The sequence below is a fragment of the Chamaea fasciata genome, unplaced genomic scaffold (assembly GCF_029207755.1).
Source record: "Chamaea fasciata isolate MVZ Bird 193981 ecotype frontalis unplaced genomic scaffold, bChaFas1.0.hap1 SCAF_6, whole genome shotgun sequence".
Classification (NCBI taxonomy): Eukaryota; Metazoa; Chordata; class Aves; order Passeriformes; family Sylviidae; genus Chamaea; species Chamaea fasciata.
Genome location: NW_027094091.1, coordinates 70,199,494 through 70,215,154, shown reverse-complemented (window position 1 = coordinate 70,215,154; position 15,661 = coordinate 70,199,494).

Here is a 15,661-nt window from a genome sequence, read left to right as displayed (position 1 = left end):
GCCCGAGATGAATTTTTTCAATTTGCTTGAAGGGAGCGACCACCAAATCTCTTTAATTCAGGCAACACTTCAAATTTCAGATGGGAGGTTCCTCTCATTGCTCACCCCTGTAGGCATCAGGCCAGGTGGCAGGGTGATGGGATCTGCGCTGTAAAACAACCTCCTCTTTCATGCTCTGGATCCTTGTCAGCTCTGCTGCCTCAGAAATTTTTAGGGATACTCCCATGCGCACTAGTTTTGCCCCAGCACTCCACTAGCACCACTACAGCTTGCTTAGACCTGCACTGCCAACTTTCCCTAAGCGCACTGGATCACCACAGTTTAGAAGAAAACCCATTTACAATTCCCCTTGAAGTGCACAGCTAAAGCTTTGGCCCATAGTCAAAGATAAAACAACCCCAAACAAACTTCAAATTAAAAATATCCAAACAGCAATGAAGCAGCTAATGAGTTTAAAGATTAGTTAATGGGTTTACTAAAGGAGTTCATGTGTCAGAAAAGAATCAAAATCAAAGTTCAATGAACTTAGTTTTATGATTCATGATCAATCTAGAAGGGCGTATAGGTGTGTGCACAATACGCGACAGGTCTTCACGGAATGCCAATTTGTGCAGGCCCAACTGGAGCTACAGTGATTGTGCTGCGCTGAACGCCATCTCTCATGAGCCAACCTCTCTCACAATCTCTCTCTGCTCCCTGCAATGTTGCCATGTTGATCAAACAGGACCATGCCCCAGATTGTGGGGCCGGTGCATCTCCGCTGCACAGTGATGTAAAGCGCCGGCCTGGTTTGACACCCACTTTAAATGACTCCCAACTTATAAAAGGCGAAGGCCAAAAGGAGCACCATGAACTTGAGCATGGATTCTTCCGGACTGTAAAACTGCAAACTGCATCCTACAAATCACGGTGCGGACATGAGTCAGGTCCCCTTCTCGCAAAGACTCAGCGACCCAAGGGCACGGCATTACTCTTACCCTTGGACACCGAGGCTGGGCATGGCCCTACACACGCTGCACGGCTCCGGAGGCTATCCCAAGTTCACCTCTCCTGTGAGCTGCCGGCACTTTTCTAGCCCGAAGTCTGAGAGACTTGCTTAGATTGCCCAACAGCCTCCCAGTGACAGACCCAGCCGAAAAACGCCCCCCGGCACTGCATGAACACTCATCTGCTCCGAAGTTTACGATGCTCGTGACGTTTAGGACAGAGAGAGTCCCTACCAAGACTCCCGCCCTCCGTTCTCCGCAGCCCCGCGGCGCGGCGCAGCTGCCGCCGGCGGCACGAAGGCGCGCCCGCCTGGCCCTGCCGTGGCTGGCGAGAGGCCGCTTACCTTCGGAGCCCGCGGAGCCAGGCTCAGGTATTCCCATCCCCGCGGCGGAGGAAGGCTGCCCGAGGGGAGCGCGGTGCTGCGGGCCGGGAGCGGCAGCACGGCCTCGGAGCGCGGAGCCGCGGCGCACGGCGATAACGAGTTGCACGTACAGGTGCTGGGCCCGCAGTAAAAAAGCAGGAGGTTCGCTCGGCGCAGGCAGCTCAGATTACTGCCCTCCTACCCAGCAGTCGTCAGCAGGCCTGACAGACAGGAGCAGGGACCGTGAGGAAAGGGGGAATGTGCTGAGTGAAAGTGCCAGTCAGCTCTGCCCCGGCTCCCCGCAGATTTGGGCTTGGCCCCTCTTATAATTAACGCTGGGCTTTGCGGGGCGGAGAAAAGAAACCATACCCAAGAAAACAAAAGTGTTTTCAGCCGGCCAGGAATGATCTGTTGTTTCTCTCAAAGCTGACCTCTCAAATTGCAATTGAAAAAAATGTAATTGGGAGTAAGGCTGGAGGATAAAAAACGATGGAGGAGAGGTGTAGCAGGGATGTTGGTCCCTGTTGGTCACTGGCCCCTAAGTTGAGGCTCAGCTATCAAGGGCAGGGCTGAAAAAGATGCCACAGGAGAAGGCTGTGGACACTGGCTGAAGTCCATGGATACAATCCCAGACAAGCACAGGGCCCTCAATCCAGTGGACCCATCCTGCCACAGAGGAAGTCAGCCTAGTGCAGCCACGGAGGTTCAAGTGCTCTATACCCAGCCAGGCTGCCTTAACATCCAAGAGAAAGCTGAAAACACACATTAAATATACATTATATACATTAAAATAACATGCTTTTCCTACCAGGAGCAAAATGGTTCATTTCAGGCCAAACAGAACACGCAATTGCATCTCCATGTAACCCTAAATAGTTCTCTTTTCCAGCCCGGCTGTAAAATCAAAACATTCACAATCTCGCCCATACTTTTCACCACATTTTCTCTACTCCAAAGTTCCCTTTACTTCAAGTAAAGGGAATACATCATCCTCTTCCACGTGGTTACATTCTTGAATGCTTCCACTCACCCCCTGACGTTTCACCTGGCAATAGTCATAATTTTTAAAAGCCTGATGAACACAAATGCCTAAGTGGTAACTCTGAGCTAACAGTCTCTTTTCATCTCCTGAAACATGTAATTTTTAACCACTATTTCTGATTTTCATTTCCTTACGCATTCCCAACAGGAAGAAAAAAAAAAAGTTATGGTTTATGCAGGTATAACCTACCTAAAAATGTTTTACATACATGCACTGAAGATCAGCCCTGCCTCCCTTCTAATGCCAAAGTCAGGCAGGAAGCTGAAGAAAGGGGGATTGGAAAAAAAAGAGTTCTATATTCTTTGTCCGTCTGTGTTTGGGTGAGTTAGTCAGGCTGCTCTGCGCTACACACAGGAAGAGCTGTGCATATAAAAGACCATTTGATACTCTCTGGGCAGTGTCTGCTCTTCATTGTTCTTTTGCCTGAGATATTCCATGTATCCAGCCATAAAGGAGGAACAATACCAAGGGATTTGGATGACCTGTACGAGCCCATTCATAAAAAACATAAAGGAGTTACAGTCATCACTGCACCCTAACATCTGTTTTACTGAAGTAAATCTGGGCAAACACAATTTATATCAGTAGGATTACATCAGTGTTCATTAACCTCTCCTGACCCCACCTCCCTTTCAGAGGAAACCTTGGACCAAGCAGGAAAAGCAAGGGAAGGATTTTGCGAAACTATTTTATATTAGTAGCTGAGCAACTAAATATTTAACCTGGCTGTGGCTGTGTACACATATACATCTGTCCACATCAATGCCACCCAACCAAGAAACCCCTGAGAAATCTGTATTTACAGTCAGCTCCCGGCCATAAGGCCATGCAACTGAGGCTCCTTACAGCAGGGAGGATGAAACGCAGCTCTTCTCAGCTTCCCCTGCAGCTGCCCAGTGAAGGTGTCACCCTGCACCCCTCTGCACCTGGCCAGGTCACCAGAAGCCCTCTCCAGTCCAAGTATTTGCCCTGTGGAGTAAAGGTCACCCCAGACACCGTCGCAGATAGTGAACGATGCACGGAGTGCTGGGAGAACACACGCTTGTTTGTCTGAGTTTTCATACTATTGTGATCTGATCCAGCTCCAACCTAATCCTTGGGAAATTCCAGTGTGAAGGAGATTCACACTGTAAAAAGTACTTTGTACGCCTCTGGCAGAGATTTCTGAGCTTTTCCAGAGTCATTTGCTGAGAAATCCAACCCCAGGTTGATTACTGCCTGAAGAAGGCAAACTAATCCACAGGCACTGGGTGAGAGGAGCAGCTAATTGGAATGGCAGTGGCTGGAAATTCCTGGGTCACTAACGCAGCTTCAGGTGAGGGCTCAGTCTGTAACACCCCAGAGACGATAACACATCATGGTTGCTGGCATTTATTTCTTTCCAAGGCATTTGCCCACTGTCCCTAACAGTGACCTAAAAGTTTCTTTTATTCAAAAATTGTATCTAGATCTTCCTCACATTTATTACTCCCTGTGGTAAATTTCCTAAAAGCCTGTCAGTCCTGAGCCATAGCTAATTAAATCCTAGACAGTAAGGATTTGCCAGTGATTTAAAAATTAAATTCTGTTCACCTCTCAGCTGTCTGTCCCTTCCTAATGAGACAGGAACTGCAAACATTTCAATGAATGCATGGAAAACTCCTCTATGAAAATACTAATGCTTGAGATATTAAAGACTGACCAGTTTGATCCAAGACAAGAGGAAATTTTAAGGCCTTTCCTTACCTGGGCACAGGGTCTACAGGCCTTGGAAATCCCATCCAAACAGTGGGTGAGGCCCCTGGTGGGCTTTGGCTGGTCACACCCACTGGCATCATGTGAGAAGCTGCAGACTCTAACCAAAGGCTCACTTTTTTAGTGTTTAAAAGAGCTGAGACACAAGGAGACATGAGCAGGGGCACGCTGGAAAGCCGAGGAGGAGTTCACAACAAACATAAAACAGTGCAAGACACAGACCACCCTGCCAGCCCTCGGATGCCAGCTTTGGCCCCTAAGCTGTCAGTCTGAAACATTCCATGTGCATGAAGCCTTCCTTTCTGCCGTTGCCCCAGTCATCTCCACTGAACAAAACCCAACCACACCACAGAGCAGCCCTTTGGGAAGGCGCTCCTGCACTGCTGCGGAGAGGGGCGTGGGCCAACGCCAATTCTAATTCATTTCATTCACAAAACTTGGATTTATTCGATGCAATTTTTTGGCACGCTGTCAAATACGGCACAAAATTACATTAGTGTCATAAGAGGAAAGGATTAGTCGACAGACTCCTTTGAAGAATTGTGTTGGCACTTGTCTTTTTGTAAGAATGCCAGCAGCTTCCCCTCTCTCCAGGAATAGCCCATTTTCTCCTGGTCAATGAGGGAAATCACTGCTCAATGAGGGTCTGAGCCAAAGCCTTTTGGAGTCTGTGGGAATCTTTCCACCGTTTTCCATGGGCTTGAAGCAGCTCTGAGCTGCAGATGTCAGCTGTACTGATATCTTCCTCCCGCCCTTCAACACCTCCGTAGCGCCATTTATCAGGTGGAGTGGAAGACTTTTCTCCTTTATTTTTCCTATAGTAATTTGCAGCCGAACAAAGAACAACTCCGTAGCTATGGCGTAAGTGCAAGTATTCAGGATGTCTGGGTTTAATTCCCGATCTTGCCACTGAGGTGTTTAGATGAGTTGATTAGAACCAGATCTGTCTGAAAACGCAGCACTGGCCCCGGGAGGCCCACTCAGCCCAGCACCTTCTCCCTCCCAGCATCTCCCCCAGGTCTCATCTTCAGGCAAGGGTGCACAGGAGCAGGGACGAACCAAGAGAATAACCCAAATAACCCAAGAGATGCAGGGAATCTGTAGAGAAGCAGGAAAACAAACATGCAGATTGTGGTCATAGCCTAGGATAAACTTGACCTTCCTTTTTTACAGTTTTTTAGCACAACAGGGAAAGGAGGATGTTTTCTATCCCCCCTCCTCCTTTATTTGACTCATATTCTTAGTCTGAGGTTCTTTGAGAAGGAAAAGAGTCGCAGGCACTGCTAAGCCTGAGGCAGACACAAACCACTACCACTGAAAACAGAAAACCATCCACCTTGACTACTGATCTTCGCTAGAATATTGTGTATACCACATAAATAATACTTGATCAGGCTTCTTGCAGTCGCTGGTGTCAGAGTGACTGGATACATGCTAAGAGCACACATGTGCATCTTGGAGCAAGCAGTTTTGCTGTAAGCCCCTCACAGTGCACTGTCCCCTCAACAAGAACGACTCCACGTGCTGTGCCCTCTGCCCGCCCTGCTCCCGCAACGCTGAGGAGCAGCCCGTGGGAGGCCTTGCCTCAGGCAGCGTTTGCGCTGGGAAGGGAGTGTGGGACTTGTCCCCCGTGGCCGCGGGTCCCCTTGGTGGCACGGCTCCTGTGCCACCACGCCTGGCTGCCCTAATTGCCGCTGTTACGGACACGCTGCGTGTCCAGCCATGTAAACAATGTGATGTTCCCGCAGCCATTCCTGCCTGCTGACCTGTGCTAAAGCCTATTTTTGGCAACTGCTCCAGGCCACTGTGGGGGCTGTAAAGAACACAAGGCCATGCCCATGGTTTGAGCCTTATCTTCAGCTGATGAAGGCATGCACAACACAATTAGATCAGGCTGATACCACTGAAGGGAGTCTTTTTTTAAATGCATCCAGCTCTGCCTGGATACTGCTGTCGGAGCGGAAGCAACGGAAAAAAAAAAATAAACAGGTTGGAAAAAATGTATTTCACAACACACCAGCTAAGTCTTACTTCTTTTGTGGCTGTGGCTTTCAAACAGCTTTTCCTCCATCTGGTTAAAGATCAACCGAGTATCAAAACCTCTGTAGGGCAGTGTGCTGAGGACAGTAGGCCAGCTTCCCGCTACAAGATCCAACAAACTGGTCTCTCCAGTTTCCCATTGTGATTCACACGGACTGTTCCAAATGGTCAAACCCTGAGCAAAGCGACCTCCCCAGCATCAGCCTGTGAATTCCTCAGGCCTGATGAGCCCGGTTGGGCTCATACCCAGGGTGAGAGACATTTGTTGTCAGCAGTGATTCAGACACGCGGAGTCACTCCCTGGGCTGCAGAGCAGCTCCTACTCCAGCTGGTTCTGGCCTCGGCACAATGAGTGAGTGTCAGCAAGCTTCCTCAGAGCACACCAGTCGTAGGCCTGAGGTGCACAGGAATGAGCAAACACACTCATATCTGAGTCCATTGTCCTGGAAGTGAGTAGGCAAAACAAGTGAGGAATGGGCAGAGAGGCAGGACCCGGCTTAAGGAACAGCCTTTGAAACAAGGGCGATGTGAGTAGCCCTGTTAAAGTAAGCGTAGAAAAACGAACATTTGAAAACTCACTGAAGGCTTCTGAGCTGGGAATGAGGCAAACAAAATGCAGCTAGAAAGCATCCATGAAAACTGTTCATCATTTTTCTCTCAAGAAAAGGATCCTCTTAAGGAATAGGCACAGGGTTTACTTAACACTGGGGCTCATTAGGTCATTCTCTGCCTCTGCCCTACTATAAGTCTGTGAGCAAGAAAGCATAAAATATAAATTCACAGCTTCATGTCTCTCCTCCTGCAAGTTCCTCCTTGGGGACAGAAGGATATTTGCACATCAGCGAGAGGCAGACTATGGTCCTCATGTGCTAAATATTCTGGTGCTGGTAATTTAATTGAAACCGTTGGTATTTATTCATAATAAATATCCTTGTGAGACAGAAAATTTTTCTCATTATCCCTTCCTTCTCACCCTGAATTTTCCCTGATTTTGCCTCCACATTCCTTTCATTGAAACTATTCCCACTTTTTCCCTCCACTACACTGATCAATCAAACTCAAGTGGATGAAGACTGATGACACATCAGTTCTGACATTCCAAGGGAAGTACCACAGCATTGCATCAGCCGGTCTGCAGACCTTCAAGGTGTTGTAACATCTACTTTTGCTTAGTAACGCATGGAGAGGCTCATGCTTGGAGTACTAAAGGCTTACCTTTGTCCTGAAATAAAAACCAAGATTAAATAGCAATCCGAGTATGCTCTGTTGGCTATGACACAATACATCTGATTAGAAAAATGTGTGCTTTGTGTCTGGTGTGATGGTTGGTGTCACCACCACACCGTTACAGGGAACTTCTGAGGTTTTCATTTGAAAAACCAACAGCTAAACCTTCAAAAACATGCTGACCTGGAATATGCTCTGCAAAGAACCACAACCACACGCACCAAGCAGATTTTGCTGTTGTTTGTGTATGACTTTTAAGGAGTAAAGTCCATGTCTCTGGGCCTTTGTGTCACTCCATAAGGAAGAGTTTCTGTGAATACTGAGAGCACTGACAAAAAAATTCAGGCCACAAACAGGTCAGGAAGTTTTCAAACTGCTGTACTTGCAGCAAGCAACCCTAATCCATTTCAATTCAATCATTATGGCAAATTTACAAAAATCAGCATCACAAGCATTTCAAAAATAATTTATTTTCAGATCTTGCAGTGCTGCAAGTATCATCTTCTCCAACCAAACCGGACCCCAGGTGGGAAGCAGGTTTAGTGCTGCCTTTACCAGGCTTAATGGCTAAACTCATTCTGTCTGGGGTCAAGGTAATCTGCACCTCCTTCCTCTGGAATCCTAATTTCACCCCTTCTCACCCTCTACAACTGGAGACAAAATCTCTTGTTCTACTCTGGCCAGTGTGCTGACTCTGGCCCCTTCTGGTGATGTAGAGATTTCAGAGAAACTTACGACCCACTGCCCACAGAGCAGTCAGGAGCTCACGTTTCCTGATTTTTGCTGCCTTCGTGCCAGCACTGCAGGGTCAGCTGGGACTGGGTCAAATTACCTGAAGGCTGGGCTCTTAGCTCTTAATTGCAATTTTCCAGTTCTAAATTTATGGATTATCAATGAGCTTTAAATGTGCGCAAAGGACTCAAAGGACTTGGCATGGGGATGGTATGTGAATGTAATACCTCTAAAAGTCAATGTGCTTGATCCTTCTAGTGATGATGAATGAAGCCATGAAAGACTCCCAACCAAGTTTTCTCCATGTTCACTATAGTAATCCCAACCAGAAAAAACATCAAACCCCCTTGCATACTCTTTAAAGAGAGAAAACAACAACAACAAAAAAAAGGTGGAAAGGTCCTGGGAATATAAAAATGCAGAGAAACTATTGCATTACAAACCAGGTTCTGTTTCATAGTTTTACTAAGTTAGCTTGAATTAAACATTTTGTTCAGTCAGTACAGTTGGATTACAATCTACCTGGGCTTCAAGTAAAAACCATGTATTTTTGGAAAGCACTCAAATTGCACGGAACTCCTTTTGCAAATCGTCTCCCAATGGGTGCACAAACCACGTAACAGCTCTGTATATGGATGTTCAGAATTTGCTCTAAGGTTACCTAAAGATGCTTTAATTAACCAACCAAATAGAGTCAACAAAAGCACAAAGTACAGCCCAGAGAGCAGGAGGGTGTCTGAGCTGGTCATACCTGCCCAGCTCAGGCATCACCACTCAGATGTTACTCAGTTGTTGCCATTTAGTGACCCAGCTGTGCTCTCCAGCTGTGCTGATCTTTACCCAGATTCCTTTTCAGCTAAGTGTGGACACTGAGGACAGAGCACTGCATGAAGTGACACCTAAAACTAACGCTTTACTGGCACAGAAAGAAACTGGACGTGGCCACAGCAAAAGACACAGAGGTAGCATTTCTATTAAGGTTTTAAAAAAACCAAAGAACACAAATTCCAGACCCAAACATCTTTGATTCAAAATCCTCAGCCACTCACCTGCAGAACACCAAACAGCTACAAATCTTGCTGAGGCCAGTGGAAATCTTTCTGCCACCACAGCAACGGTGACAACACGCAGCAAATGAGGCAAGAGCAATGGACAGAACTGTCACCGTTTGGCAGGGAGGCCCGAGCACTTTGGAGGAAGAGGGGACTGCTTGTACACCACTGAACAGGGATCCTGGAGTGTCATGTGGCAGGGGAGCAGTGCAAGAGAATTGGGTGTTTCACAGACTTGGACGTATCAGTGACAAAGGAGTGCTAGAAATATTGGCTTATTGAAATATTGGCGTGACTTGAAATAAAATCACTTGAAATAACAGAACGTGCATTTGCCCTTGGGCTCACCCCTGTGTGCTCAAAACAAGACTTGTGCTAAGATTAGGCCAAGCCATAGGCCTCCAGCTGGAGAAGTGAGGGGCAGGGCTGGGTGGCCTGCGGGGCAGGAGGGAGGCAGGGAATGACTGTGGCTCTTGCCTACCTGCGGACGACAAGCTTCAGCTTCTTGTAGGAGCCTTTCACCAGGGAGATGGCCTCTCTCCTGGAGCTGCTCAGCTCCACCTCGTTGATGTTCACCACTTCATCGCCAGCCCGCAGCTTGGAAGGCAGAGAATCTGCCTTCCCTCCCTCTTCGATCTGCACAGGAGAGAGGGAAGAAGGTGAGACATGCCTGACGTGGTTTGGCTTTTACCTGCAGAGCTGAGCGTGTGTTTCTGTTGGAAGGATTGATCTACCAGCCCCAAAATCTGCTCTTGGATTAAAAAAACCTGGTCTCCCTTTGCCAGTCAGCTCACTCAAAGGTCCGTGCTTGCCACCCCTATGTTTCAAATAGATGGGAGCTTGGAATCAGCAGTCAGAAGAGTTCTGCCAAGAAACGCTGTTTAGAAAAAGCCTGAAAAGTCTTTGGTATTTGGAAGCAGTAAACACCAGCAAAACAGCCATGGAAGGCCTCGGGATAAGAATACCCAGGCACCAGCCCAAAGGCAGAGCCAGGATTAGGAGAGCCTGGATGTGATTTTTTTTGTTCAAGCTCCCCTTTGAGATCCAGATGCCTGATGAACAACAGCTTCTTTCCTACTGGCCAGCAGCAAAGCAGGAGCACTCAGGTGCAGGTAGTTAATGAAGCTCAGCATCTCTGTAGGGTTTTTCAGCTAGGGATATAAAGAAAGTAGATGATTATTTGTACTTTATGAGAAAGTAAGCAGCCTGCTCCAGGCTATGTAGTGGCAAGGCTAGAAGCAGAGTCCTAGGGCACTTCCCTCTGCTTTGCATGGCCCATCATGTACAAGGAGTAGTGACTCCCCTCTGTGTGCCAGCAGAAATACGCCACGACTGGAAAGAAGTCAGTGACAAGGCAGAGGACAAGAAAATCTGGCCCAGGATCTCTGAATTGCAGCCTTGTGCACTAAAGCACTGTCTGCAAAGGCATACACTAGCATAGCAGAGGCCAGGTTAGGCACTGCAAATCCCGAGTTCCAGGAGACTCGGGAGTGCCACGGGCTCCAAGTGCAACTGATAATTACTTTGACTGCAAAACTTGCCACCACAAAATCTGCTATTCAAAGCACCCAGCAGTCCCTGCTCAACAGAGGCTGTGACCTGTGTTAGCAGATGTCACGGGACCCACACTCCTGTGTAAGATCTCCTGGCCCAGCAGAAGTATAAGCGCTTCCTTCAGGCACTCACCTTCCCAGACATCCTGCTGCCTCAAAGAGATGTGTCTGGATTGGATTCCGCCTCGGATGCAGGCAGGACGGGCAGCTATTTGCAGGGGTGCGATTTTCGGGGCGGTGAAATTGCACACATACTTCTGGAAGGTGCTTTTATTTCAAGTCACGCCAAGCAGTGTGTAATTGAGCCGTGCCCCAGACATGTAACTCAGCACATGCAGACACACTGCCCAGGTTTTCACCAGGGCATTAGCTTCGGTGTCGAATGGTGATTTCTCACAGGCAAAGCCGGTCTGGTCCTCTAAACCAAGGAATTCCAGCCCAGGTACCTTCTAAAATGTAAAATCTGACTTCCCCAAACATCAGCCAATAAATTCTCCAAACCCCCTACAAAGGGAGGTAAAAATCATTGTCATTCATCTTACCAGGAAGTCATTCCACTGATGAATGAGTTTTTTCTTTTCTCCTTAAGAATGGATAAAACCACAGGAATGAGCCTTCCCATAAAGAGCCTGGTATCACAATTACCAGGAAGGGTGAGAGATGAAACATTAGCCCTTGCTGCCAGTATAAATAAATAACAAACGAAAAATGCAGTATTGCTGCAGTTTATTGCTGCTGTAAAGCAGAGCAGGTGGGTATCATTTCAATGAAATACAATAGTGGGGTACTAGGGGTTAGATGAACTTGTGATATAGTCAACAGAAGGGATTTTCTGTTTGTTTTTGTTTAATGTTACAGCACATATACTGGAGAAAAGTCCTGCTTGGAAAAATATGTTTTGTAACAAATACCAGCTACTTCAAAAGCTGAGATACTCATCAGAAGCGTTTGTATTAACTTGTGCCTGGATGAACCCTAACCTTACAAAAATCAACAGAATCGTGACCTGTGCTTTATCATCTAACAATTCCAATTGTAATTATACATTTGTGGTTTTTCACTTTACAGGAACGCTGTTTTAAGGTTCTCTTTGCAACTACATGGGCTAGACCTTTCTTTTTCTCCTTTTTCAGTGAAAATGGACATCTGGATTCTTCCACGTTCACCTTTATAAATAACGTGAAATCAAACACTGTCAGGGAAGACTAAACCCTGCAATACTTCTGATACTGCTGATAACGTTATTAACTGCTCTGAAAGAGATCTTTCTTCAAATTCTGACGCATTCCAGCTTATCCCTCTGCCAAGGCTCTTAAACTGCAGCCTGCAAGGCCAAGCAGCCAGCCACAATACCAGAGAAAATGATGCCTTAAAGGAAAATTTCTTAGCATCTGCAAGTTCCTCCGGAGGCTTAAAGTGAGTTGCTTTGCTCCTGTGTACTTAAACTGTTCAATACCTAAAACCAGACCCACATTCTGCCTTTGGAAGCTTTTGATGGCAGCACCAAACCTGTATTCCTTACAGACTTAGAATATAAATGGAGATGTGGACTTACGTTTTATTGTTGGCACAGTTCTCTCATCTGTTACTAACCTGTTAGCATTCTCATCTGTCATCTATCCAGCTGGGGTTACCTGGATACAAATTCCTGAAAGTTCCTGGAAGAAGACATTCACAACAGGCCTGTGACCCGGTACTATTGCTCAGAGAAGCAAAAAAGGCAAGAAGACTCAGAAGATTCCATCAAAAGTCCAGAAACAAGGCCCTGTCTCCCAAAGCAAAGCTCAAATGCTCCATGTCCATTCTCCCTCTTTGTATGCCTCAGAAAATATTTGTGTTTAAGGAGTGGTGCATGGGAAGGATTGAGTGATGCAAACAAAAGAAGCTGCGCTATAAAGCTCTGCACAAAGCTGCACAAAGCTCTGTCACAGTGTAACAATTATCAACAAGGCAAACAAAGCTCAACATGCAGGTAACCTGTTGAAATGAACACCTGCTTCACTGCACGAGGGCTGGATTCAGTGGCTGGTCTTACTACAGGTGCTGTGAACAGAGCCCAGGCAGTGCCAGGAGGGGAGAACCACTCCTTGAAATCTGCAGGAGCATCTGTACAGCAAAACATGTCAACGGCATAAAGACTCTTGTTTTCCACGCCTCAATTTCCCTCCTGGAAACGGACACAATTGTTCTACCTTGCTCTGTCCTGTCTAATTAACATGTGAGCGCTTATGTGTGGGTGGTGATGACCCAGATCATGGCTCTTATTCCAGATGTCTCTGCAAATCCCCAGCTGCCAGGCCCTGGCCCTAGGAAGAGTCCGTGCCAATTAGAAACATGCAACAGGGAAGTATCTCTTTCCAGAGGGTGTTCCACCACCCATCATTAGGATGGTTCCTACTTCTTATGAAATCCCATCAAACTTCCGTGATTCCAGCATATCCCACACACCTTTCTTTCTCCTGTTTACCACAAACCCATCTAGCCAATTCTGTCAGGTTCTTTTGGAAGGAGAGGACAAGGAGCTCCCTGCCGAGCTGGCCTCTCCTAAAACACGCCCACTTCCAAAGGGCTCCACAGTCTCCTCGGGCTGACACAAACTCCAGTCCTGCCATTGTCTTTTCTGCAGTAAAGCCTTCCATGCCCACTGCCCTTTGCGGAAAATCCCGAAGGCCACCCCTGGTCCTGCTTTGCATGAACATTCCAGGCCATTTTCTTGCATAAGAGGAGGCTTCTTGTCACTCAATAGATCCTGCAGGAGACTTCAAACCCATGCCTTTCCCCTTTTTTTGGCTTACTGTAAAAGCAAGAAGTTGCTTAAGCAGATCACCAAGGATACACAAGACTTAACTACTACTGCCTTTTGTTTGGCTCACTATGGTTACTGTAGGTTTGGAGAACACTGGCTGAGAGCCTTTCTTGATTATTTTAAAGAAGTTTTCTTCATTTATCCCTCTCTTCCCTTTCTTCTAGGAGCTCTTCTAACAACAAATTCTCTGCAGCTCTTAAGATGGATTATTCCATCTTTGTGTCCTTTCTGTGATGAATGGTACATGTGATTCCTAAGCTGCAAACTTACTTGCGAGAGTTTCTCAACAAAAAAAGAGGAGTTATTAAGCAAAGATGTGCGCACACTGTCTGCAGCTGCACAGGTGAGAGCAGAGCCACGCAGCAGGTTAGGACAGTACCTGGGGGACACCTGGAGATGCCCTGGAAAAAACAGCCAGCCAGCACAGCAGGGTGTTGATGGAAGCAGCAGCAACTGCAAGGACAAACTACTGCCCTTTTCGTGTCAGGTGTTATAATGATGGGAAGAGAAGCATCACATATGAACTGCGGGAGGTGGCTGTTCAGAACTCCTGAGCTGCTGGAAAAGATTTTATAGGAACCGACAGGGTGAAAGAGGAAGAAATTTTGCCCCATGAAGGAATAGAGAGAGGGAGCTTTCTCTGACGCAAGGAGTCCCTGACTTTCCCCGGAGCAGCACTGCAGAAAAACGTTCTCTGCTTTAGACCTCTTGTTTTCAAGTATTTTACTGGAACCATTTCCGTTATTTCCAGTGGCAAGATGCGTTTCCGTTGAATCTGGGGCTCATCTCTTCACAAGATCATCATCACCAGTGCAATGCAAGGGAAAGGGTTACACCAGAAACTCTGACTGCATTCATTGCAAATCCAACAGCCACGGTTTTAGTCACTTTTCAGTGGCCGGACTGGAACTTCAAACTGGAAGACTGGGATGTTGCATTTACCTGTCCACTCTGAGGTGGAGCAGAGCCACACCAGACCAGTCGTGCATTGCACCCAGCGCAGAGCAGGGCACGCGTAGTTTGGCTTGCTCAGAAAACTCACTGAGTTGCTGAATTGATGTGGGCTTTGTGTTGGAGATTTTTAATCCCCTGTGGAGTTCAGAGATGGTTCTCAAACCTAAAAACAAAGTTGCAGAGCTGCTGAATGTCTCCGGAGGATATGCTGCTCCCCTCGCTCAACCTTAATGCCGTGTCACAACTGGGGGGCAGTGACATGCAGCAGACAGAAATTCCTCCCCATTGTCCCCAACCTCTGTGTCAGCGTGACAGAGCAGTTAAGACAATTCAATCAAGCAATAGTTGAGTCAAAGGTCTCCCCCTGGAGCCACGTCTCTGCTGGATTTCCCCATCCCTGGTGCATACATGCATCTTGAGCGAATTCAGCTATTGCCTTTTACTCCAAGCGAAGGACAGAGTTTCCAAATTAGTTATTGTTTTATGCTGCAGCTAAGCAAGGAAGGCATTTTTTTCTCATAACGTTCTGCATTGCTCTACAATAACATTTCTGCTCCCGAGTACAAAGCATAGTAGCGTGCAGACTAATTTATTCCAGGTAATCATACGAGGTTCATATTGAATTACTTCACCTTGAGAGGCTGAACTTTATTCAGTGGAAGAACAAGTTGAACTCCACAGTTTTGAAGGGTTAGCAGTGCTATGAAACCTGTCCAATACTTCAAAGTCAATCTGTTCTTTAACACAGGCAAAGAAGGCATTTTCTCCCACACTCAGCCTGAACCTGTGAGGATGTGAGTGCAGTGGTACAGATGGTACAGTGACTGGGGGCAGCAAAGCTGCAATGCAGCCGCAGATACCCCAGTGGGATCCCTGCGGGGATGGGAGGAGCGGGGATGCGAGTTACTGACAAGTGGCGAGGATTCAAGGTCATTCCTAGGACTGCCCCGCAGGCTCCAACACTTCCACACCTTTCCATTTCCTGCGAGATTGTTTCCTGTCCTGGGAGCAAGGTTAATCTCAGCAGCCAGCCCCTCAGCAAAAAGTGGCTAGAAGTGAATGGGAAACAGATTGCTGGCTTCGGCTCCAAGAGATAAGGAGACATGCCTGGATGAGTCTGACTCCTCTTGGTGACTCTAAATTCCTAAGTCAGTGGAGGAAAGAAGGCTTAGC